This window comes from Mustelus asterias, chromosome 28 (genome assembly GCF_964213995.1).
Source record: "Mustelus asterias chromosome 28, sMusAst1.hap1.1, whole genome shotgun sequence".
NCBI classification, from domain to species: Eukaryota; Metazoa; Chordata; class Chondrichthyes; order Carcharhiniformes; family Triakidae; genus Mustelus; species Mustelus asterias.
The window spans coordinates 24,925,158-24,948,269 of NC_135828.1; the positions used below are offsets into that span (position 1 = coordinate 24,925,158).

Here is a 23,112-nt window from a genome sequence, read left to right on the forward strand (position 1 = left end):
TTTGAATGGTGTGTTCCCCCCGCTCCCTCCTTGAACTGCATGGCCATTGAAGCACTCTCATTGAGACACGGACCCAAAGGGAAATGGCTGGGATGAGGTGAAAATACCTCCAGGAGCCATCAGATGGAGCGGGACAGTTTTTAGGCTGATGAAGGATGGGAGGCCGGCTCTGAGGGGGTCGAAGGTGTTGAATGTGGGAAGAGAGTTTCAGTGCCAGTGAAAGAGAAAGAGAGATAAAGGCCAGGACAAGCAGAAATGTCGATAATGTCTACAATGCTCAGTGGTCTTGCTGTTTACATGATGTGGTTGGCAACATGGTGGTGGCATTGGAGGCAGTTCAGAGGAGGTTCACTAGATTGATTCCAGAGATGAGGGGGTTTGTCGTATGAAGAGAGACTGAACAGTTTAGGCCTAAACTCTTTGGAATTTAGAAGAATGAGGGGAGATCAAGTTGAGGTGGACAAGATGATAAAAGGTATGGATAAAGTAGACGTGGAGCGGATGCTTCCTCTTGTGGGGCATTCTAGGACGAGAGGTCATAATCTTAGGATAAGGGGCAGCAAATTTAAAACAGAGTTGAGGAGAAACTACTTCTCCCAAAGGGTTGTGAATCTGTGGAATTCGCTGCCCCAAAGTGCGGTGGATGCTGGGATATTAAGTAAATTTAAGGAGGAGTTGGACAGATTTTTAATGGGTTGAAGGGTTATGGGGAGAAGGCAGGAAAATGGGGATGAGGAGCACATCAGCCATGATCGAATGGCGGAGCAGACTCGATGGGCCGAATGGCCTAATTCTGCTCCTATATCTTATGAATGTGAAATTATAAACAGGCCACAACAGCTCACAGCAGGGCGCAATAGCAGGGGAGTGGAGTTTGTAGGGGTGGGAGCGGGGGGGGGGGTGAGAGGGTTAGGGGTGGTACGCAGAAGTCTTCATGTCATAGGGAGGGAGAAAAAAAAGAACGATGCAGTCTGGCAGAGCACTGAAGTAGTTGAAGAGTAATGGAGAGCAAGCATTGGATATGATTGAATATGATTAATGCAAAATTGAGGCAAATCCTGGCCTTTTTTCTTATATTTTTGTGAGATGTGGGCATCGCTGGCAAGGCCAGCATTTGTTACCCATCCCTTATTACCCATGAACAGAATGGCTTGTTCAGCCATTTCAGAGGGCAGTTAAGAGTCGACCACATTGCTGTAGCTCTAGACTCACATGTAGGCCAGACCGGGTAAGGACGGCAGATTTCCTTCCCTAAAGGGACATTAGTGAATCAGATGGGTTTCTATGACAATCGACAATGGTTTCATGGTCATCAGTAGATTCTTAATTCCAGATTTGTATTCAAGTTTCACCATCTGCCGTGGTGGGATTTGAACCCGGGTCCCTGGAGCGTTACCCTGGGTCTTTGGATTATTAGCCCAGTGATCACTATGTCACTGCTACCCCTCCCTCTGCATAAACACCTGCTCCTGAGAAAAGATCCTGGGAATTCTGTGCCACTCCTCAGCAAACGTGGCTGACCAGGAGTTTCTCCCGCTCTTACCGCCAGCCATTGGTGTGTTTGGAAGGATTTTACAGGTTGACACTCAACCTGTTTGGCCGCGTTATAAACGCACCTTCCTTGGCCATCAAGCCCTGGGGTGGGACCTGAACCTGGAGCTTGTGGCTCAGTGGCAGAGATGCTAACCCCACTGCGCCACAAGGCCTCCTCCTTTAGCCATAACCGTGCCACTTTTCCCTTCAAATATTTACCCAAGTTCCTTTGGAAAGTTACTATTGATTCTGCTTCCACTGCCCTTTCAGACGAATCATTCCAGATCACAATAACTCACTGGTGAAGAGGAAATTCCTCACGTTCCCTCTGAATCTGTTGTCAACTCCCTTAAATTGACGCCCTTTGGTTACCACTCCAGACACTTGAGCACGCCATCCAGATTAACACCCCGCCAACTGAACATAGTGTCAAGTTTCCTGATGGGAAATCACAGGTCACTGTAGAGCTGAATTGGATCTAACAAAGCAGGCCTAAGCATGGCTTATTTTTGGGGCAGTGGTGGGGGGGGTGGGTGGGGGGAGTCACATATTAATGTCCCGTTCGACACCCTCCAAACCAAAGACTGACAAGGCAAAAGCAACATGCCTCTGAACATTTAATGTAACACCAGTCCACAATCGGTCAACAGAGTCAATGACATCTTCAGAGTTAACTGGGGGAAGGTTTGTTGACCTCGGGTGGGATGTTACAGTTTTGGGACGAGCGAGGTTATAAAACCCCACCCAGTAGAACCCAGGATTTACCCTGATATTTAACTTCTAGGACCCAGTAGGGTAAATTCACTGATCCTAGCCAAAGCCCTATACAGGGTGAGATAAGATAGCACAGCCACCATACCTTTGGACAGAACAGTGGCTAAATTTACCCCCCCCCCCCGATAAGGGTGGAAGATTTGCTAAAGAAAACACAATGTCCATTGAAAGTACGAATGTGGCTGTGTAAAGGTCAGATGTTAAAGAGTGCAGCCGTTATAAATGGGAGTAGTAACCATTTAATCATGAGCTCTAGTCAATTAAACATTGATTTACTGATTCTCCGAAATGTACTTCATAGGATAAAATGTCAGTCTCTTTAATCACTAGAGATTCAATAATGTACCTGCAATATCACTTATACCAGAAAAATGCCTTTGTGAAGTGATCAAGTCTCACACATCAGCGATCCATTTACAATCAAATTGCTATTTTAGGACAATTTTCCTACACTGGCTTCCCCTCCTCTCCAGAAGGTGCGAGTTATTGCTCGGAGCGAAATCCACTACCTCACCCATAATCCTCCACTACCTCACCCATAATCCTCCACTACCTCACCCATAATCCTCCAGAACCTCACCCATCATCCTTCACTTCCTCACCCATTATCCCCCAATACCTCACTCACAATCCTCCAGTACCTTACCCATCATCCTCCAGTACCTCACTCATCATCCTCCACTACCTCACCCATAATCCTCCACTACCTCACCCATCATCCTCCAGTACCTCACTCATCATCCTCCACTACCTCACCCATCATCCTCCAATACCTCATCCATCATGCTCCACTACCTCACCCATCATCCTCCAGTACCTCACTCATCATCCTCCATTACCTCACACATCATCCTCCACTAACTCATCCACCATTCTCCAGTACCTCACCCATAATCCTCTAGTGCCTCACCCATCATCCTCCAGTGCCTCACCCATCATCCTCCAGTATCTCACCCATCATTCCCCAGTACCTCACCCATCATCCTCCACTACCTCACCCATAATCCTCTAGTGCCTCACCCATCATCCTCCAGTGCCTCACCCATTATCCTCCAGTATCTCACCCATCATTCCCCAGTACCTCACCCATCATCCTCCACTACCTCACCCATCAGCCTTCACCAATTCATCCATCGTCCTCCACTACCTCACCCATTTCCTCCACTGCCTCATCCATTATCCTCCACTACCTCATCCTTCATCCTCCACTACCTCACCCATCTCCTCCACTACCTCACCCATCAGCCTCCAGTACCTCACCCATCATCCTCCACTACCTCACCCCTCATCCTCCAGAACCTCACCCATCATCCTCCAGTACCTCACCCATTATCCTCCACTACCTCATCAATCATCCTCCACTACCTCACCCATCAGCCTTCACCAATTCATCAATCATCCTCCACTACCTCACCCATCAGCCTTCACCAATTCATCAATCATCCTCCACTACCTCACCCATCAGCCTTCACCAATTCATCAATCATCCTCCAGCACCTCACCCATCCCCTCCACTATCTCACCCATCATCCTCCACTACCTCACCCATAATCTTCCACTACCTCACCCATCATCTTCCTCTACCTCGCCCATAATCCTCCAGTACCTCACCCATCATCTTCCTCTACCTCACCCATAATCCTCCACAATCTCACCCATAATACTTTTTTTATTCATTCATGGGACATGGGTATCGCTGGCTGGCCAGCATTCATTGCCCATCCTTAGTTGCTCCTGTTAAAAGGGGCAGTTGAGAGTCAACCACATTGCTGTGGCTCTTGAGTCACATGTAGGCCAGACCAGGTGAGGACGGCAGATTTCCTTCCCTAAAGGACATTAATGAACCAGATGGGTTTCTATGACAATCGCCAATGGTTTCATGGTCATCAGTAGATTCTTAATTCCACATATTTTTTTTATTGAATTCAAATTCCACCATCTGCCGTGGCGGGATTTGAACCCGGGTCCCCAGAACATTAGCTGAGTTTCTGGATTAATAATCTAGCGATAATACCACTAGGCCATTGCCTCCAACCCCTCACCCATAATCCTCTAGTCCCTGATCTTTATGTGTTGGCAGGACATTCAACTGCTCAAGGCATCACAAACATATGAGACCAATCTCAATTCAAGGAGGAACTGACTGAATGGAATAGAGACATGTCCCTGGCCTCTCGTTTACGCACTGTTTACTGGTGACAAGTGATTATCACCTTCTCTCTGTTGTGATGAGGATATTGTGATTTTGCAATAAGATGTCGATAGATTGGGTGACTGGCTAAAAACCTGGCAAACGGAGTTTAATGTGAGGAAGTGTGAGGTCATGCACTTTGGTAGGAGGAAGCAAAAGACAGATTATTATCTAAATGGAGAGAGACTGCAGCTGAGTGAAGTACAGAGGGATCTGGGTGCCCTAGTGCATGAATCACAAAAAGCTAGCAGGCAGATCCAACACGTAGTTAAGAAGTCAAACAACATTTTGGCCTTTATTGCAAAGGGGCTGCAGTTTAAAAATAGGGAGGTTTGGTTGCAATTATACAGGGTGTTGGTGAGGCTTCACCTGGAACACTGTGTACAGGTTTGATCCCTTTACCTTAAAAAGGATATAGTAACATTGGAGGCAGTCCAAAGGAGATTCACCAGGCTAATTCCTGGAATGAGAGGGTTGTCCTATCAAGAAAGACTAAATAGTCTGGCCTTGTATTCCTTGGAGTTTAGAAGAGTGAGGGGTGACCTTATTCAAACAAAAGATCCTGAGGGGGCTTAACAGGGTAGATGGTGAGATGTTTTCATGAATAGGAGAATCTTGAACAAGGAGACACAGCTACAAGTTAAAGGGCATGTGTAAATTTCTTCTCGCAGAGGGTGGTGAATCTCTGGAATTCTCTGCCCCAAAGGGTGATGGAGGCTGGATCATTAGAAGTATTTAAAGATCGCTTCTCGGCCTTTTGGCTAAGATCAAGTGTAGTATGGTCGGCAGCCCATGGTCGGCCGCACTTGGTTGAGGTCATTGGGTTGCATTGAGGCTTCATATGTTTCATCTGAAGCAATTTTTAAAAGCGGCATCTCGGCCTTTTGGCTGAGATGCAAATGAGCTCAAGTCTTGGAGGAGGAACCTCCCCCTTCTCCAATCAGCTTGGCTCATGTAGATCAGGCCCAGGACAGGGTGAATTTGGTCGCTCGCCCTGTCTTGTCAGCCTGGATCTGAAATGTCTCAACTTGTTGAGACTCTGAATTGGATTTGATTTGATTGAATTGGAAAAGTATTTAAAAAAAAATAGAAGTATTTAAAGTGGAGGTGGGTAAATATTTGATAGATTGAGGAATAGAGGGTGATGGGGAAGTGGCACAGAAAAGGAGTTGAGGCCGGCATAGATCAGGCATGATCGTATAGAATGGCGGGGCAGGCTTGAAGGGCCGAATGGCCTACTCCTGCTTCTATTTCTTGCATTGCATTCTCTAGTTCTCAAGGACTGACAGCAGTAAGCACCTCAGATAATGCTTCAGGAGAGGCCACGTATGGTAGAGATGCAACACTAGAATGTGGCGTCTCCAGTCCGATTCCACCACTGACTCTGTCACAACAGTCATGATGTGCAGATGTCGGCGTTGGACTGGGGTAAACACAGTAAGAAGTTTAACAACACCAGGTTAAAGTCCAACAGGTTTATTTGGTAGCAAAAGCCACACAAGCTTTCGGAGCTCCAAGCCCCTTCTTCAGGTGAGTGCCGGTTCCACTCACCTGAAGAAGGGGCTTGGAGCTCCGAAAGCTTGTGTGGCTTTTGCTACCAAATAAACCTGTTGGACTTTAACCTGGTGTTGTTAAACTTCTTACTCTGTCACAACAGCCAAGGGAAGTTCCCAGAATACAGTATAGACAATGCCCTGTTTGGATGTCCACAGAATAATTTATCCCTCAAACAACACGCAACAAAGGATTATCTGTTCATTGTTGCATTGCACCGGTTATACGCACATTGGTAGCTTTGTCCCCCAGGTTATAACAGTGACGACATTTCAAAAACACATCAAACACAACAAATGTAATGTTGTCATTTATCTCAAGAGGCTTGGAATACAAAAGCAGGGATGTACTTCTGAGGCTTTATAAAGCACTGGTTAGGCCCCATTTGGAGTACTGTGAGCAATTTTGGGCCCCACACCTCAGGAAGGACATACTGGCACTGGAGCGGGTCCAGCGGAGATTCACACGGATGATCCCGGGAATGGTAGGCCTGACATACGATGAACGTCTGAGGATCGTGGGATTATATTCATTGGAGTTTAGGAGGTTGAGGGGAGATCTAATAGAAACTTACAAGATAATGAACGGCTTAGATAGGATGGACGGAGGGAAGTTGTTTCCATTAGCAGGGGAGACTAGGACGCGGGGGCACAGCCTTAGAATAAAAGGGAGTCACTTTAGAACAGAGATGAGGAGAAATTTCTTCAGCCAGAGAGTGGTAGGTCTGTGGAATTCATTGCCACAGAAGGCTGTGGAGGCCGAGACGTTGAGCGTCTTCAAGACAGAAATTGATAAATTCTTGATTTCTCGAGGAATTAAGGGCTATGGGGAGAGAGCGGGTAAATGGAGTTGAAATCAACCATGATTGAATGGTGGAGTGGACTCGATGGGCCGAATGGCCTTACTTCCGCTCCTATGTCTTATGGTCTTATGGTTGCCAAACCCTTTGAGATGTCCTGAAGCCATGAAAAGTGCAGTATGATAGGGGAGGCAGTGGCACAGTGGCATTGTCACTAGCTTAGCAGTCTAGATACCTAGGGTAATGCTCTGGGGACCTGGGTTCGAATCCTGCTACGGCAGATGGTGAAATTTGAATTTCAATTCAATTGAATTGAATTCAATAAAAAAAATCCTGGAGTGAAAAGTCTAATCTGGTTCATTAATGTCCTTTCGGGAGGGAAATCTGCTGTTCTTACCTGGTCTGGCCTACATGTAGTTAACTCTCAACTGACCTATGTTCAAGGACAATTAGGGATGTTCACATTCAATGAATTTTAAAAAGTGCAATTGTTTAAAGTCAGAAATTGATTAAAGGATTACAGTCCCCCGGAATTGGCTGTTAAGAACATAAGAAATAGGAGCAGGAGTAGGCCATCTAGCCCCTCGAGCCTGCCCCGCCATTCAATAAGATCATGGCTGATCTGAAGTGGATCAGTTCCACTTACCCGCCTGATCCCCATAACCCCTAATTCCCTTACCGATCAGGAATCCATCTATCCGTGATTTAAACATATTCAACGAGGTAGCCTCCACCACTTCAGTGGGCAGAGAATTCCAGAGATTCACCACCCTCTGAAAGAAGAAGTTCCTCCTCAACTCTGTCCTAAACTGACCCCCCTTTATTTTGAGGCTGTGCCCTCTAGTTCTAGCTTCCTTTCTAAGTGGAAAGAATCTCTCCACCTCTACCCTATCCAGCCCCTTCATTATCTTATAGGTCTCTATAAGATCCCCCCTCAGCCTTCTAAATTCCAACGAGTACAAACCCAATCTGCTCAGTCTCTCCTCATAATCAACACGCCTCATCTCTGGTATCAACCTGGTGAACCTTCTCTGCACTCCCTCCAAGGCCAATATATCCTTCTGCAAATAAGGGAACCAAAACTGCACACAGTATTCCAGCTGTTGTGTAGATAAACAATTACAGGTTGGGAGCTTTCAATAAAAAGCAAAGAATATTTTACAGTTATGTTCTCCATTGGCTTTCTCCTCCGTTCTCCCCGTGTTAATCTCTCGGGTGGGGGTGAGGGGGTTGTGGGTAGAGAGGGGAGGACGGAGAATTTGGCGCTCAGCCAAATCTCCATCCATTCACTGCTACGGGACTGGTGTAAATGGCCAGAAGATCCCACCCGCCCCACCCTCACTCTTAATGGGTGGGATTTTCTCTTAATGGCTGCTCTCACCCCAAAATCGGGACATCCTACCCAAAGTCAAAGGACCTTTGCATGGTCCGCCCCCCCCCACCCCGCACACCTCCCCCCCACCCCCCCAGCCCCCTGCCCGCTACAGTTCCCATGGTGGGCGGGACAGGAAAGTTCTCTGCAGTATTTTAAATGTTAATGTTTTATAGCCCCCCCCCCCCGTCCTTCTGAAAGGGCACGGGGCACATTGTAGACTTTCCGTTTTGGGTGAGCTGGCTGCAAATTGGACAAATTTGAGGTGACTACAAACGGTTATGGAAACTCAATTTGCTCTGCGTGAATTAGCGTTTGAAATTCCTTGATCTCTTTGTGAACAAATTTCATAGAATCATAGAATCCCTACAGTGCAGAAAGAGGCCATTCGGCCCATCGAGTCTGCACCGACCACAATCCCACCCAGGCCCTATCCCCATAACCCCATGCATTTATCCTAGCTAATCCCCCTGACACTAAACGGCAATTTAGCATGGCCAATCCACCTAACCCGCACATCTTTGGACAGTGGGAAGAAACCGGAGCACCCGGAGGAAACCCACGCAGACACGGGGAGAATGTGCAGACTCCGCACAGACAGTGACCCAAGCTGGGAATCGAACCCGGGTCCCTGGCGCTGTGAGGCGGCAGAGCTAACCACTGTGTCACACCCAAATGAATTGTGTTGGGAAAGAAAAGCAGAAATTATCAGTAAATCTGATGCCAAATGATTCATAATTCTCGCCTCATTCCAACACGTGTCAAGACTGAGGTTAAAGTTTTAAAGTTTATTTATTAGTGTCACAAATAGATTTACATTGACATTGCAATGAAGTTACTGTGAAAATCTCCTCGTCGCCACACTCCAGCGCCTGTTCGGGTACACTGAGGGAAAAATTAGCATGGCCAATGCACCCTAACCAGCACGTCTTTCAGACTGTGGGAGGAAACAGGAGCATCCGGAGGACATGAGGAGAACGTACAGACTCCGCACAGACAGTGACCCAAACTGGGATTCAAACCCGGGTCCCTGGCACTGTGAAGCAGCAGTGCTAACAATTCTGCCACTGTGCTGTCCAGTTCAGTGCATCTCTCTCAATCTCCTGGCTAATGTTAATGCCACAACTGAAAGTGGCAAGCCCGATGGTGTGGTTAAATATCCTCAATTCTGGTTCAATGCTAGCAGTGTGTAAATTAGCCACTGCGTTTGCTTGTAGTCTAACCATGCGTGCAATTTCAAAAAACACTCCTGGGGATGTGAAAGGTGTTCTCTAACTGCGGAATCTTTCTATCTAATTGTATTTGCAGGAGTTCAGTTCCAGTACACATCAGAGACTGGAAACCTTTGAAGTATCTAGATTTTTTCCCCTCCAGAGTCAGGTATGCCTAATGGGGTGATTTCCAATTACTGTGAACTTGACCTTTCAAAATGTCCACTCACAGGTCAGATTTTTGACTAGCTTTGTCGGGGGTGCGTGGAGAGCGGGTGGGGGAGGGGGTGGGGGGGTGTGGGTGGGGGTTAGTTTCAAACAGTTGGGTCAGGGTGAGTCACCCTGGAACAGAGACTGCAAGCAGGTGGGTTGGTCTGAAGGTCTGCCTCTGTGTACGGCGCGGTCTTCAAATAAATGCAAGAAAATATTCAAATAAAAATCAGCCCACCCACAAACTCCCTCTGTCCCACCCATTCCAACCCATGCCAACACATCTCCAAACCCCCCTCCATGTAATCTCATGTCCCCAAGTCACCACCCTTTACTCTTATCCCCTGTAGGCCAACTAACTGAGTAACCTTAGACACTTCCTTGACAGTGTTGACAATTCTGTGACAGCTGGGCTGTTCCCTGAGAGCTAAGCTGGAGAGTTCCTCAATGGCTGGATGGTTCCTCAATAGTTCTGTAACAGCCAGACAGTTTGTGACAACTGGACAGTTGCGATGTGACTGGAAAATACCACCAGCAGCACTGGAAGATCCCATTGGCAGGACTGGAAGATCACACTGACACACACACACAGCTCCAGCAAGTTTGTGCATAAGTTAATGAATTGCTGAATTGGCTGTCAATCATTAAGTATAGAAGGTCAATTCTCAACACAAACAAAGCGTGGCTGTTCCCTTTTGAACAATCTGAATGGTTGCCTTATCTCTCCCAAAGGTGTCCTGGGGCCTCATCCAAAGGGATACCCTGGCTATCCAAGTGAATCTGCCATGTTTGGGCCCATTCTAATCTCCGCACTCCATGGTTCGCACACCTGGCCTGCCAAAATTCCACTTTGGCAGAGGAAGTTGATGATGAAAATGGTCAACTTCCAGAATTCAGGCATGTGCGACACCCCCTTCCCCACCCCCAGTCCTAGTCGCGCCCCCTGAGAAAGTGGCACATGCGGTGTTTGGAGGAGGGATTTTCCAGCGTTTTTCACCAAACCGGAGAGGTTCGCGGTGAAAATCTGGGCCTTTTGAACAAAAAAGGTCAAATTGCACTGACAGCTCCAACACGGGTATCGCTGGGTGATCGTAGCTTTGGTAATAAACCACCAATGTCATGGAGCGCGGGAGAGGTGGAGTTTCATCAATTCTGTGATTTGCTGAACTTGCTGTCAATCTTTCAGAACACAGTAAGAAGTTTAACAACACCAGGTTAAAGTCCAACAGGTTTATTTGGTAGCAAAAGCCACACAAGCTTTCGGAGCTCTTAGCCCCTTCTTCAGGTGAGTGGGAATTCTGTTCACAAACAGAGCTTATAAAGACACAGACTCATTCATGTAAATTGAGTCTGTGTCTTTATAAGCTCTGTTTGTGAACAGAATTCCCACTCACCTGAAGAAGGGGCTAAGAGCTCCGAAAGCTTGTGTGGCTTTTGCTACCAAATAAACCTGTTGGACTTTAACCTGGTGTTGTTAAACTTCTTACTGTGTTTACCCCAGTCCAACGCCGGCATCTCCACATCAATCTTTCAGAACAACAGGTCAATTCTCAACACAAACAAAGCGTGGCTGTTTCCTTTTTGTCGGGGAATCCTTTTGACAAAGGCTGTTTTTTAGTGATGTAGGGATCTGGTCACATTTCGCATGCACTGCTGGCCATGACAAACCCGCAGTATCCGCATGCTGGAATCCAAGGAAGGTCAGGATCCTGGGGAGTCTTTACAGTTTTAAAGGTTTCTTTATAAGTGTCACAAGTAGTCTTACATTAACACTGCAATGAAGTTACTGTGAAAATCCCCTAGTCGCCACACTCCGGCCCCTGTTCAGGTACACTGAGGGAGAATTTAGCACGGCCAATGCACCCTAACCAGCACGTAGAATCATAGAATCATAGAAACCCTACAGTGCAGAAGGAGGCCATTCGGCCCATCGAGTCTGCACCGACCACAATCCCACCCAGGCCCAACCCCCACATATTTACCCACTAATACCACTAACCTACGCATCCCAGGACTCTAAGGGGCAATTTTTAACCTGGCCAATCAACCTAACCCGCACATCTTTGGACTGTGGGAGGAAACCGGAGCACCCGGAGGAAACCCACGCAGACACGAGGAGAATGTGCAAACTCCACACAGACAGTGACCCGAGCCAGGAATCGAACCCGGGACCCTGGAGCTGTGAAGCAGCAGTGCTAACCACTGTGCTACCGTGCCGCCCCCTTTCAGACTGTGGGAGGAAACCGGAGGACCCGGAGGAAACCCACGCAGACACGGGGAGAAAGTGCAGACTCTGCACATTCTTTGGACACAACGGGACAATTTAGCACGGCCAATCCAGTGAACCAGCACGTCTTTCAGACTGTGGGAAGCAACCGGAGGAAACCCACGCAGACAACGCGCTCACTCCGCGCAGACAGTGACCCAAGCCGGGAATCGAACCCGGGTCCCTGGCGCTGTGAGGCAGCACTGTGCCACCCACAATGCTGCTGGAAGTCTGAAATGAAAACTGATCTGGAAGTTTCCGTCAAGAGATAGAAGCAGAGTTCATGTGTCGCCACAGTCCCACATGACCAGGGGCTGATCCTCCCTTTGTGGGGGAGAGCTGACTGGTGGTGATTTAACCTGAGGGTCACCACACCTCGGGTGAGGGGCAAGGCTGAGTAGGCGGGACCTTCATGAATAACCCCAGCCGGTACGGGAATTGAACCCGCGCTGTTGGCATCACTCTGCATCACGAACCAGCCATCCAGCCAACCGAGCTAAACCCAACCCCCCCAATTGAGCTAAACTGACCCCCTGCCAGTTCATCTATCAGGCCAATGACCCTTCATTGGAAAGGTGGGCAGTTTTGGGCTCCTGACCACTGGGAAGGTGTATTTGCCAGGGAGGGAATGCCACCAAGGTTCACCAGATTAATTCTCTGTGTGGCTGAGCGGAGGGTAATCCAGCGCCAAACCGCACTCAAAGGCCGGGATTTTTCAACCCTCCCCCTCCCCCCTAACCCTCCTGCCCATCTTATCCTCATTGCCGCAGATGTGGGGAGCAATTGGCTCAGCCTTTGCAGGGTTTGCTGGCCGCGTCATCAGGGAGCCACTGCAGGGGAGAGGTGGGGGGGGCGGGGGGGGGAGTCATGTGGGGAAAGGGGTCAACTTTGGCAGACTGGAAGATCCCGCCCGCAGGACTGGAAGGTCCCACTGGCAGAACTGGAAGCTCCTGATAGCGGGACAGGAGGATCACAATGGCAGGACTGGAGGATCCTATTGGCAGGACTGGGAGATCCAGCTGATGTGACTGGAAAATACCACCAGCAGCACTGGAAGATCCCATTGGCAGGACTGGAAGATCACACTGGCGGGACTGGAAGACCCTATTGGCGGGACTGGAAGACCATGCCAGTGGGACTGGAAGATCCCATTGGCAGGACTGGAAGATCACACTGGCGGGACTGGAAGGCCCTATTGACAGGACTGGAAGATCCGATTGGCGGAACTGGAAGATCATGCCAGCGGGACTGGAAGATCCCATTGGCAGGACTGGAAGATCGCACTGGCGGGACTGGAAGACCCTATCGATGGGACTGGAAGGTCTGATTGGTGGGACTGGAAGATCATGCCAGCGGGACCGGAAGATCCAATTGGCAAGACTGAAAGATTGTGCCGGCAGGACTGGAAGAACCTATCGGTGGGACTCAAAGAACCCATTGGCAGGACTGGAAGATCCTATCGGCAGGACTGGAAGATCCCATTGGCAGGACTGGAAGATTGCGCCAGCGGGTAGGGCCGGAAAATCCCGCCAGGAGAAGAATTTCGAGTGACCGAACCAATCAATCTCTTTTAAGAGGAAATTTGCAAACGAGCGAATCGCAGCCAATGGAACATTCAAAGCTCTGAAATGAACTGGCGTGTTGGCCATTCAGCTGCAAGAGACTTGGGCACGTACGTGCGACTGGGCACATAGGAGCCGAGAGACTGGAAATCTCGCTGATTTTAATATGGACCAGTTAGATCGACAGAGAAATGAATCACTCCTTGCTCCATTCACAGTGCTGCAGTGCCTGCTTAGATGTGGTGTATGTGTTTACATTGCAATCGGTTTAGCTGCAGATATCTATCACAGGTGCTAATGGAAAGTGAACCTTCTCAGTGTTGAGTGCCCTTTTCATAATGTGCACATTAACCATCCTGTAACATCAGCAACAATCAGTCATCTGAAAACTTCTAATTCCGAATATTAGAATAATGCTGAAAGATCTGTGAAGACTATCTAATGTTCCCCAGTTCACGGTCCTTGCTAAATACTTTCCAAACGTAATAATTTCATGTCACTGCATTTAATTTTGTTCGGTTTGGGGCGCACGCATTAAAAGACCAGATGCACACAGCGGAGGATTTCTAACACTGAACAAATAAAAAAACTTTGGACTAAGTGGGGGAGGCAGGAGGGGAGTGGGTAGTGTGTGATATTCAGGCCCACAGCCCCACTGGAGACGGTGCTGCAGAAAGCTCATCATGGAGGCTTCTGGAGAGAGTACAGAAAAGGTTTACACCGACGTTGCCTGATAGGGAGGGTATTGGCTACGAGGAGGGATTGAATAAACTGGGATTGTTCTCCCTGGAAAGACGGAGGCTGAGGGGGGCGACTTGATAGAAGTTTATTAAATTATGAGGAGTATGGATAGGGTGAACAGTTGGAAGCTTTTTCCCTAAGGCAGGAATGACAATTACAAGGGGGCACAAGTTCAAGATAAGGGGGGAAAGGTTCAGTGGAGATGTGCGGGGGAAGTCTTCTACACGGAGGGTGGTGGGGGCCTGGGATGCACTGCCAAGTGAGGTAGTTGAGGCAGATACTATAGCCACATTTAAGACTTATCTGAACAAACGGGGAATAGAGGGATATAGGCGGTTGGTCTAGATAGGACAACGTGATCGGCGCAGACTTGGAGGGCCGAAGGGCCTGCTCCTGTTCTTTGTTCTGTGTTGTTCTTTGACCCTAAGCTATAGGAGCAGAATTAGGCCATTCGGCCCATCGAATCTGCTCTGCCATTCGATCATGGCTGAAAAGTATCTCAACCCCATTCTCTCGCCTTTTCCGCGTAATCTTTGATCCCCTTACCAATCAAGAACCTATCTATCTCTGTCTTAAATACACTCAATGACCCGCCCTCCACAGCCTTTGTGGCAATGAATTCCATAGATTCACCAGCCTCTGGCTGAAGAAATTCTCCTCACCTCGGTTCTCTCTGAGGCTGTGCCCTCGGGATCCCAGTCTCTCCCACTAATGGAAACATCTTCCCCACGTCCACTCTATCCAGGCCTTTCAGTATTCTGTAAGTTTCACTGCTTTGGAGAAAAGGGGCTTGTGTGGGATCACATTGGAGGGAGGGAGGATCCCACTCTGAGGTAACTATGATCTTACCGGTTGATGAGATGCCAATTTTCCGAATTTGGACCACTCTGCTCACTCCATTCAACATCTTGCACCTCACTCACCAATGGTCAAAGTTCATGAGGAGCCCCGTTTGAACGTTACCTAAAGGGAAAGGCATCCAACTATTATTTTCTTTATTCTTTCATGGGATGTGGGCATCACGGACAAATCCATTGCCCATCTCTAACCGCCCTTGAACTGTGTGGCAGTTTGAGAATAACCACATCGCTGTGGCTCTGGAGTCACATGTAGGCCAGACCGGGGTAAGGACAGCAGATTTCCTTCCCTAAAGGGGCAGCAGTGAACCAGATGGGTTTTTCCGACAATCGACAATGGCCACCATTAGACTTTTGAATTCCAGATTTTTATTGAATTCAAATTTCACTATCTAGCATGGTAGGGTTTGAAGCCAGATCCCCCAGAGCATTACCCTGGATCTCTGGATTACTATCCAGTGACAATACCACTGCACCACTGCCTCCCCCAATTTGAAGGTAAGATAATTTGGAAGAACGTCTGCGATTGCGGAGTGCCTGAAAGCACTCTGGGGGGTGGCCTTGGAGCGGTTGCAATCAGTTCCTGGATTTACGTTGGGCAATTCTTGCTCTCTCCTCACAGAGAGAGGACAGGAATTGGCAACCTGCCCAGACAAAGCTGGCGACAGGCATGGCAGCAGCCTCGGGGTCTGCAACGCGGCAGCGAGATGGAGCAGATAAGTGGGCACTGAGCAGCCTGAGGGGCTGGCACTCTGATGATGAGTCGGAGATGGGGCGGCACGGTGGCACAGTGGTTGGCACTGCTGCCTCACAGCGCCAGGGACCCGGGTTCAATCCTCGACTTGGGTCACTGTCTGTGCGGAGTCTGCACGTTCTCCCCGTGTCTGCGTGGGTTTCCTCCGGGCGCTCCGGTTTCCTCCCGCAGTCCAATGATGTGAGGGTTAGGTGGATTGGCCATGCTAAATTGTCCCTTAGTGTCAGGGGGACTAGCATGGTAAATGCATGGGGTTATGGGAATGGGGCCTGGGTGGGATTGTGGTCGGTGCAGACTAGATGGGCCGAATGGCCTCCTTCTGCACTGTAGGGTTCTATGTCATGTGAAGATACACTGATGTGGAGATGCCGGCGTTGGACTGGGGTAAACACAGTAAGAAGTCTCACAACACCAGGTTAAAGTCCAACAGGTTTATTTGGTAGCAAATACCATAAGCTTTCGGAGCACAGCTCCTTCGTCAGATGGAGTGGAAATGTGCTCTCAAACAGTGCACAGAGACAGAAATCAAGTTAGAATGCGAATCTCTACAGCCAGCCAGGTCTTAAAGGTACAGACAATGTGGGTGGAGGGAGCATTCAACACAGGTGAAGTGCTCCCCCACAGGAAGTGGGGGAGCACTTCAGCAGTCATGGGCATTCAGCCTTGGATCTTCAGGTAAGCGTTCTCCAAGGCGGCCTTCACGACACACGACAGCGCAGAGTCGCTGAGCAGAAACTGATAGCCAAGTTCCGCACACATGAGGACGGCCTAAACCGGGATGTTGGATTTATGTCACATTATCAGTAACCCCCACAGCTTGCCTCCTGATCTTGCAGAATCTCACTAGCTGTTCTGTCTGGAGACAATACACATCTCTTTAACCTGTGTTGAATGCTCCCTCCACCCACATTGTCAGTATCTTTAAGACCTGTCTGGCTGTAGAGATTCGCATTCTAATCAGTATTCTGTAACTTGATTTTGTGTCTCTGTGCACTGTTTGAGAGCACATTTCCACTCCATCTGACGAAGGAGCAGTGCTCCGAAAGCTAATGGTATTTGCTACCAAATAAACCTGTTGGACTTTAACCTGGTGTTGTGAGACGTCTTACTGAAGATACACTGGCCATGGCTGCCCACATGAGTGCGTTACACATCTTATGGTGCTGATGTCACTTCCTCGGGTAAAACGCCAGGAAGTGACCTCCCTGGCCAACTGTGCCCAATCCCTTCCTGAGGGCCGCCAGTGAAGGCCTCCTGGCTCCTTCCCGTGGGACCATGACATCTTTCCTCCCATCCACCTCCATCACTAGGGCCTCAGGCACGGCATCCAGAATCCGTGTAGGCCTTTAGCCTGGTGTTCCCTTTCCCTTGTTTCGGATTGAAGCAATGAAATCCAACACCACCCTCCTGGCATCCTGTGCAGGTTCACTTGAAGAGAGACAGACTGACTCCAAGAGCAGAAGGCTGGCTGTTCCACCAGCTACCAGCACACTCTGCCTCCCCCTGCAGCATCTGGACTCTCCCCTGCAGTGTCTAGACTCCTCCTGCAGCTTCTAGACTCCCCTTGCAGCGTCTGGATTCTCTCCTGCAGCGTCTGGACTCCCCCTGCAGTGTCTAGACTTCCCCTGCAGCATTTGGACTCTCCCCTAAAGTGTCTGGACTTCCCCTGCAGCGTCTGGATTCTCCCCTGCAGCGTCTGGACTCCCCCTGCAGTGTCTGGATTCTCCCCTGCAGTGTCTGGACTCCCACTGCAGTGTCTAGACTCCTCCTGCAGCATCTAGACTCCTCCTGCAGTGTCTAGACTCCCCCTGCAGTGTCTGGACTCTCCCCTGCAGCATCTGGACTCCCCTCCTGCATTGACTAGACTCCTCCCCCCCCTCCACCCCCCCCCCCCCCACTCCCCCCACAGTGTCTGGACTCCTCCCGCCCCCTCCCTGCAGCATCTGAACTCTCCCCTGCAATGCCTGGACTCCCCCTGTCCCCCTGCAGCGTCTGGACTCCTCCCGCAGTGTCTCGACTCCCCCTACAGCGTCTGGACTCTGCCCGCAAAGTCTGGACACCTCCCCTGCAGCATCTGGACTTCCCTCGTAGCGTCTGGACTTCCCCCGTAACGTCTGGACTCCCCCTGCGGTGTCTGGACTGAACCTTAGGCCATTGCAAAGCTTGTCGAGCCCATTTAATTCTCAAGTCGGGGAGTCACTTTGCAACGCAGAAAAGGTGACTCCGGAAGTGGTGAATTGATTCGGGACGACTCAGAAGGCACTACACAAATGCAATCCTTTCTTTCTACTTCCCAAATCTGGGGATCCCTTTGAGGAAAGTCAGAACAACTTTCCTATTGGAATAAATACTCCGTGGGCGGCACGGTGGCACAGCGGGTTAGCACCGCTACCTCACAGCGCCAGGGACCCGGGTTCGATTCCCGGCTTGGGTCACTGTCTGTGCGGAGTCTGCACGTCCTCCCCGTGTCTGCCTGGGTTCCCTCCCACAGTCTGAAAGACGTGCTGGTTAGGGTGCATTGGCCGTGCTGAATTCTCCCTCAGTGTACCCGAACAGGCGCCGGAGTGTGGCAACTGGGGGATTTTCACAGTAACTTCATTGCAGTGTTAACGTAAGCCGACTTGTGACACTAATGAATAAACTTAAATACTTGGCATTGCAATAGTAAGATCAATGGCGATTAGTGCTGATATTTCCTGGCCCATTTGTTCAACCGAATAAATGGGAAAATACTCTGGGAAAATCAAAAGGCAGCTTTATTTCTGCTTGGTCTCTCTCTCTCTCTGAACCTGGTCATTCAACGCCTTTTCTCCTGCAACTGTTAAACTCATTGAGTAATCAATTAGCAGGGACAGAACTGCATTAGTACCTAATTAAGCTGGCAGGGAATTGCAATCGAGAATGTACTTGACTCCTTTCTAATGGGGCTTTTTGGATCACTCAGCGTAGCACAGTGTCCAGTCACATTGCGGGAGACAGAGGGAGGGGATCGCACACAGACACCGCACTTTGATGCACCTTCTGAGGGTGATTATGTGAACACGCCGGAGGATAAAAGATCTTTTGTCTCGAAGGAGAGGCGAAAATGAATTTCAACTTCGCCGGCCGACCTGAGCCAACATTGGACTGTTTTGTTTGGCCTGACAAACCCGTAGCACACAGCGATCGCCAGCCAGCCCTCTATCACACAGGGGAGGTCAAAGGGGACATGCTACAACAACCTGATCCTCCCCACAAAGTGCCCACTAACCATGGGAATCCGAGCGTGAATGCAGCAGAGAAAATTAAACACGGGCTTTCTCGGGGGCTGCGTGCGTGACGGGGGAGTGTGTGCATGTGTGTCTGTGTGGGACTGTGTGTGTGTGTGTGTGTGTGTGTGTGTGAGACTGTGTGTGTGTGTTGTGTCTGCGTGAGACTGTGTGTGTGTGTGTTTGTGGGAATGTGTGTGTGTGAGACTCTGTGTGTGTGTGTGTGTCTGTGTGTGAGTATGTGAGACTGTGTGTGAGTGTGTGAGAATGTGTTTGTGTGAGACTGTGTGTGTGTACGTGTTTGTGTGTCTCTGACGGGTATGTGTTTCTGTGTGTGAGTCTCCGATGGATGTATGTGTGTGTGTTTGAGACGGGTGTTTGTCTGTGTGTGTGTGTGTCTGTGTGTCTGATGAGTGTGTGTCCCTGAGGAGTGTATGTGTGTATGGTGGGTGTGTGTGTGTGTGTGAGTGTGTGTGTGGTGGGTGTGTGTGGTGAGTGTGTGTGTGTGGTGGGTGTGTGTGTGTGGTGGGTGTGTGTGTGTGGTGGGTGTGTGTGGTGGGTGGGTGTGGTGGGTGTGTGTGTGTGTGGTGGGTGTGTGTGTGGTGGGTGTGTGTGTGTGGTGGGTGTGTGTGTGTGGTGGGTGTGTGTGTGTGGTGGGTGTGTGTGTGGTGGGTGTGTGTGTGTGGTGGGTGTGCGTGTGTGGTGGGTGTGTGTGTGGTGAGTGTGCGTGTGTGTGTGTGTGTGTGTGTGTGGTGGGTGTGTGTGTGTGGTGGGTGAGTGTGTGTGGTGGGTGTGTGTGGTGGTGGGTGTGTGTGTGGTGGGTGTGTGTGTGTGGTGAGTGTGTGTGTGGTGGGTGTGTGTGTGTGGTGGGTGTGTGTGTGGTGAGTGTGTGTGTGGTGGGTGTGTGTGTGTGGTGTGTGTGTGTGTGGTGGGTGTGTGTGTGTGTGTGTGGTGAGTGTGTGTGTGTGTGGTGGGTGTGTGTGTGGTGGGTGTGTGTGTGTGTGGTGAGTGTGTGTGTGGTGGGTGTGTGTGTGTGTGTGTGTGGTGGGTGTGTGTGTGTGGTGGGTGTGTGTGGTGGGTGTGTGTGGTGGGTGTGTGTGTGGTCGGTGTGTTTGTGGTGGGTGTGTGTGGTGGGTGTGTGTGTGTGTGGTGAGTGTGTGTGGTGGGTATGTGTGTGTGGTGGGTGTGTGTGTGGTGAGTGTGTGTGTGGTGGGTGTGTGTGTGTGTGGTGGGTGTGTGTGTGGTGGGTGTGTGTGTGTGGTGAGTGTGTGTGTGGTGGGTGTGTGTGTGGTGAGTGTGTGTGTGTGGTGGGTGTGTGTGTGGTGGGTGTGTGTGGTGGGTGTGTGTGTGTGGTGGGTGTGTGTGTGGTGGGTGTGTGTGTGTGTGGTGGGTGTGTGTGGTGGGTGTGTGTGTGGTGGGTGTGTGTGTGTGGTGGGTGTGTGTGTGGTGAGTGTGTGTGTGGTGGGTGTGTGTGTGTGGTGGGTGTGTGTGTGGTGGGTGTGTGTGTGTGTGGTGGGTGTGTGTGTGTGGTGTGTGTGTGGTGGGTGTGTGTGTGTGGTGGGTGTGTGTGGTGGGTGTGTGTGTGTGGTGGGTGTGTGTGTGTGGTGTGTGTGTGTGGTGGGTGTGTGTGTGTGGTGGGTGTGTGTGTGGTGGGTGTGTGTGGTGGGTGGGTGTGGTGGGTGTGTGTGTGTGGTGGGTGGGTGTGTGTGTGGTGGGTGGGTGTGTGTGTGGTGGGTGCGTGTGTGTGGTGGGTGGGTGTGGTGGGTGGGTGTGTGTGGTGGGTGTGTGTGTGTGGTGGGTGTGTGTGGTGGGTGTGTGTGGTGGGTGTGTGTGGTGGGTGGGTGTGTGTGGTGGGTGGGTGTGGTGGGTGGGTGTGTGTGGTGGGTGTGTGTGTGTGGTGGGTGTGTGTGGTGGGTGGGTGTGGTGGGTGGGTGTGTGTGGTGGGTGTGTGTGTGTGGTGGGTGTGTGTGTGTGTGTGGTGGGTGGGTGTGTGTGTGGTGGGTGTGTGTGTGGTGGGTGTGTGTGTGGTGGGTGTGTGTGGTGGGTGGGTGTGGTGGGTGGGTGTGTGTGGTGGGTGTGTGTGTGTGGTGGGTGTGTGTGTGTGTGTGGTGGGTGGGTGTGTGTGTGGTGGGTGTGTGTGTGGTGGGTGTGTGTGGTGGGTGGGTGTGTGTGGTGGGTGTGTGTGGTGGGTGTGTGTGGTGGGTGTGTGTGGTGGGTGGGTGTGTGTGGTGGGTGGGTGTGGTGGGTGGGTGTGGTGGGTGGGTGTGTGTGGTGGGTGTGTGTGTGTGGTGGGTGTGTGTGTGTGTGTGGTGGGTGGGTGTGTGTGTGGTGGGTGTGTGTGTGGTGGGTGTGTGTGTGGTGGGTGTGTGTGGTGGGTGGGTGTGTGTGGTGGGTGTGTGTGGTGGGTGGGTGTGGTGGGTGGGTGTGTGTGGTGGGTGTGTGTGTGTGGTGGGTGTGTGTGTGTGTGTGGTGGGTGGGTGTGTGTGTGGTGGGTGTGTGTGTGGTGGGTGTGTGTGTGTGTGGTGGGTGGGTGTGTGTGTGGTGGGTGTGTGCGACTGTGACAGAGAAACATAGAAAACATAGAAACAAGAAGCAGGAGTAGGCCATTCGGCCCTTCGAGTCTGCTCTGCCATTCATTTTGATCATGGCTGATCATCAAATTCAATATCCTGATCCCCCCCTTTCCTCCCATACCCCTCGAAGGGGCGGCACGGTAGCACAGTGGTTAGCACTGCTGCTTCACAGCTCCAGGGTCCCGGGTTCGATTCCCGGCTCGGGTCACTGTCTGTGTGGAGTTTGCACATTCTCTTCGTGTCTGCGTGGGTTTCCTCTGGGTGCTCCGGTTTCCTCCCACACTCCAAAGATGTGCGGGTTAGGTTGATTGGCCAGGTTAAAAATTGCCCCTTAGAGTTCTGAGATGCGTAGGTTAGCGGGATTAGCGGGTAAATATGTGGGGATAGGGCCTGGGTGGGATTGTGGTCGGTGCAGACTTGATGGGCCGAATGGCCTCCTTCTGCACTGTAGGGTTTCTATGATTTCTATGATCTCTTTACCCCCTAGAGTTATATCTAATTTCTTCCTGAAATCACACAACGTTTTGGCCTCAACTACTTTCTGTGGTAGTGAATTCCACACAGTAATCACCCACTGGGTGAAGAAATTTCTCCTCACCTCAGTTCTAAAGGGTTTATCCCTTATCCTCAAACTATGATGTGGAGATGTCGGCATTGGACTGGGGTGGGCACAGTAAGAAGTCTCACAACACCAGGTGAAAGTCCAACAGGTTTATTTGGAGTCACGAGCTTTCGGAGCGCTGCCCCTTCATCAGGTGAGTGTTTCTTTGACTCACCTGATGAAGGAGCAGCGCTCTGAAAGCTCATGATTCCAAATAAACCTGTTGGACTTTCACCTGGTGTTGTGAGACTTCTTACTTTCTTGAAACTATGACCCTAGTTCTGGACTCCCCGACCACTGACTGCCAATCAGAGAAAGACCCATTTATGCCAACTCTTTGCTTCCTATCTGCTATGCAGCTTTCTATCCATCTCAAGACATTACCTGCAATCCCATTTGCTTTAACTTTCCATAGTAGTCTGTGATGCGAGACCTTGTCAAAAGCCTTCTGGAAGTCTAAATAAACCACATCCACTGGTTCTCCTCGGTCAACTCTACTCAGTACATCCTCAAAGAATTCCAATAGATTCATAAAGCATGATTTCCCTTTTGTAAGTCCATGCTGACTTTGTCTGATTCTACCACTGCCTTCCAAGTTATGAGTTATGAAATCCTTGATAATAGACTCCAGCAATATCCCCAGTACCAACATTAGGCTCACTGGTCTCCAGTTCCCTGTTTTCTCTCTACCTCCCTTTTTGAACAGCAAGCTTACATTAGCTACCCTCCAATCTGTAGGGACCAGTCCAGGTCCAAAGAATTTTGGAAAATAACCACCAATGGATCTACTATTTCCAGTGTCACCTCCTTAAGTACTCTGGGATGAAGATTATCAGGACCTGGAGATGTGTGCATCTTTAAACCCA

General features: G+C 50.0%; 1 pseudogene; it reads left to right on the forward strand.

The window, feature by feature from the left end:
- The first annotated feature begins 5,239 nt into the window (after positions 1 to 5,239).
- Positions 5,240 to 5,459, forward strand: LOC144480367 (U2 spliceosomal RNA; annotated as a pseudogene).
- Positions 5,460 to 23,112: the final 17,653 nt, after the last annotated feature.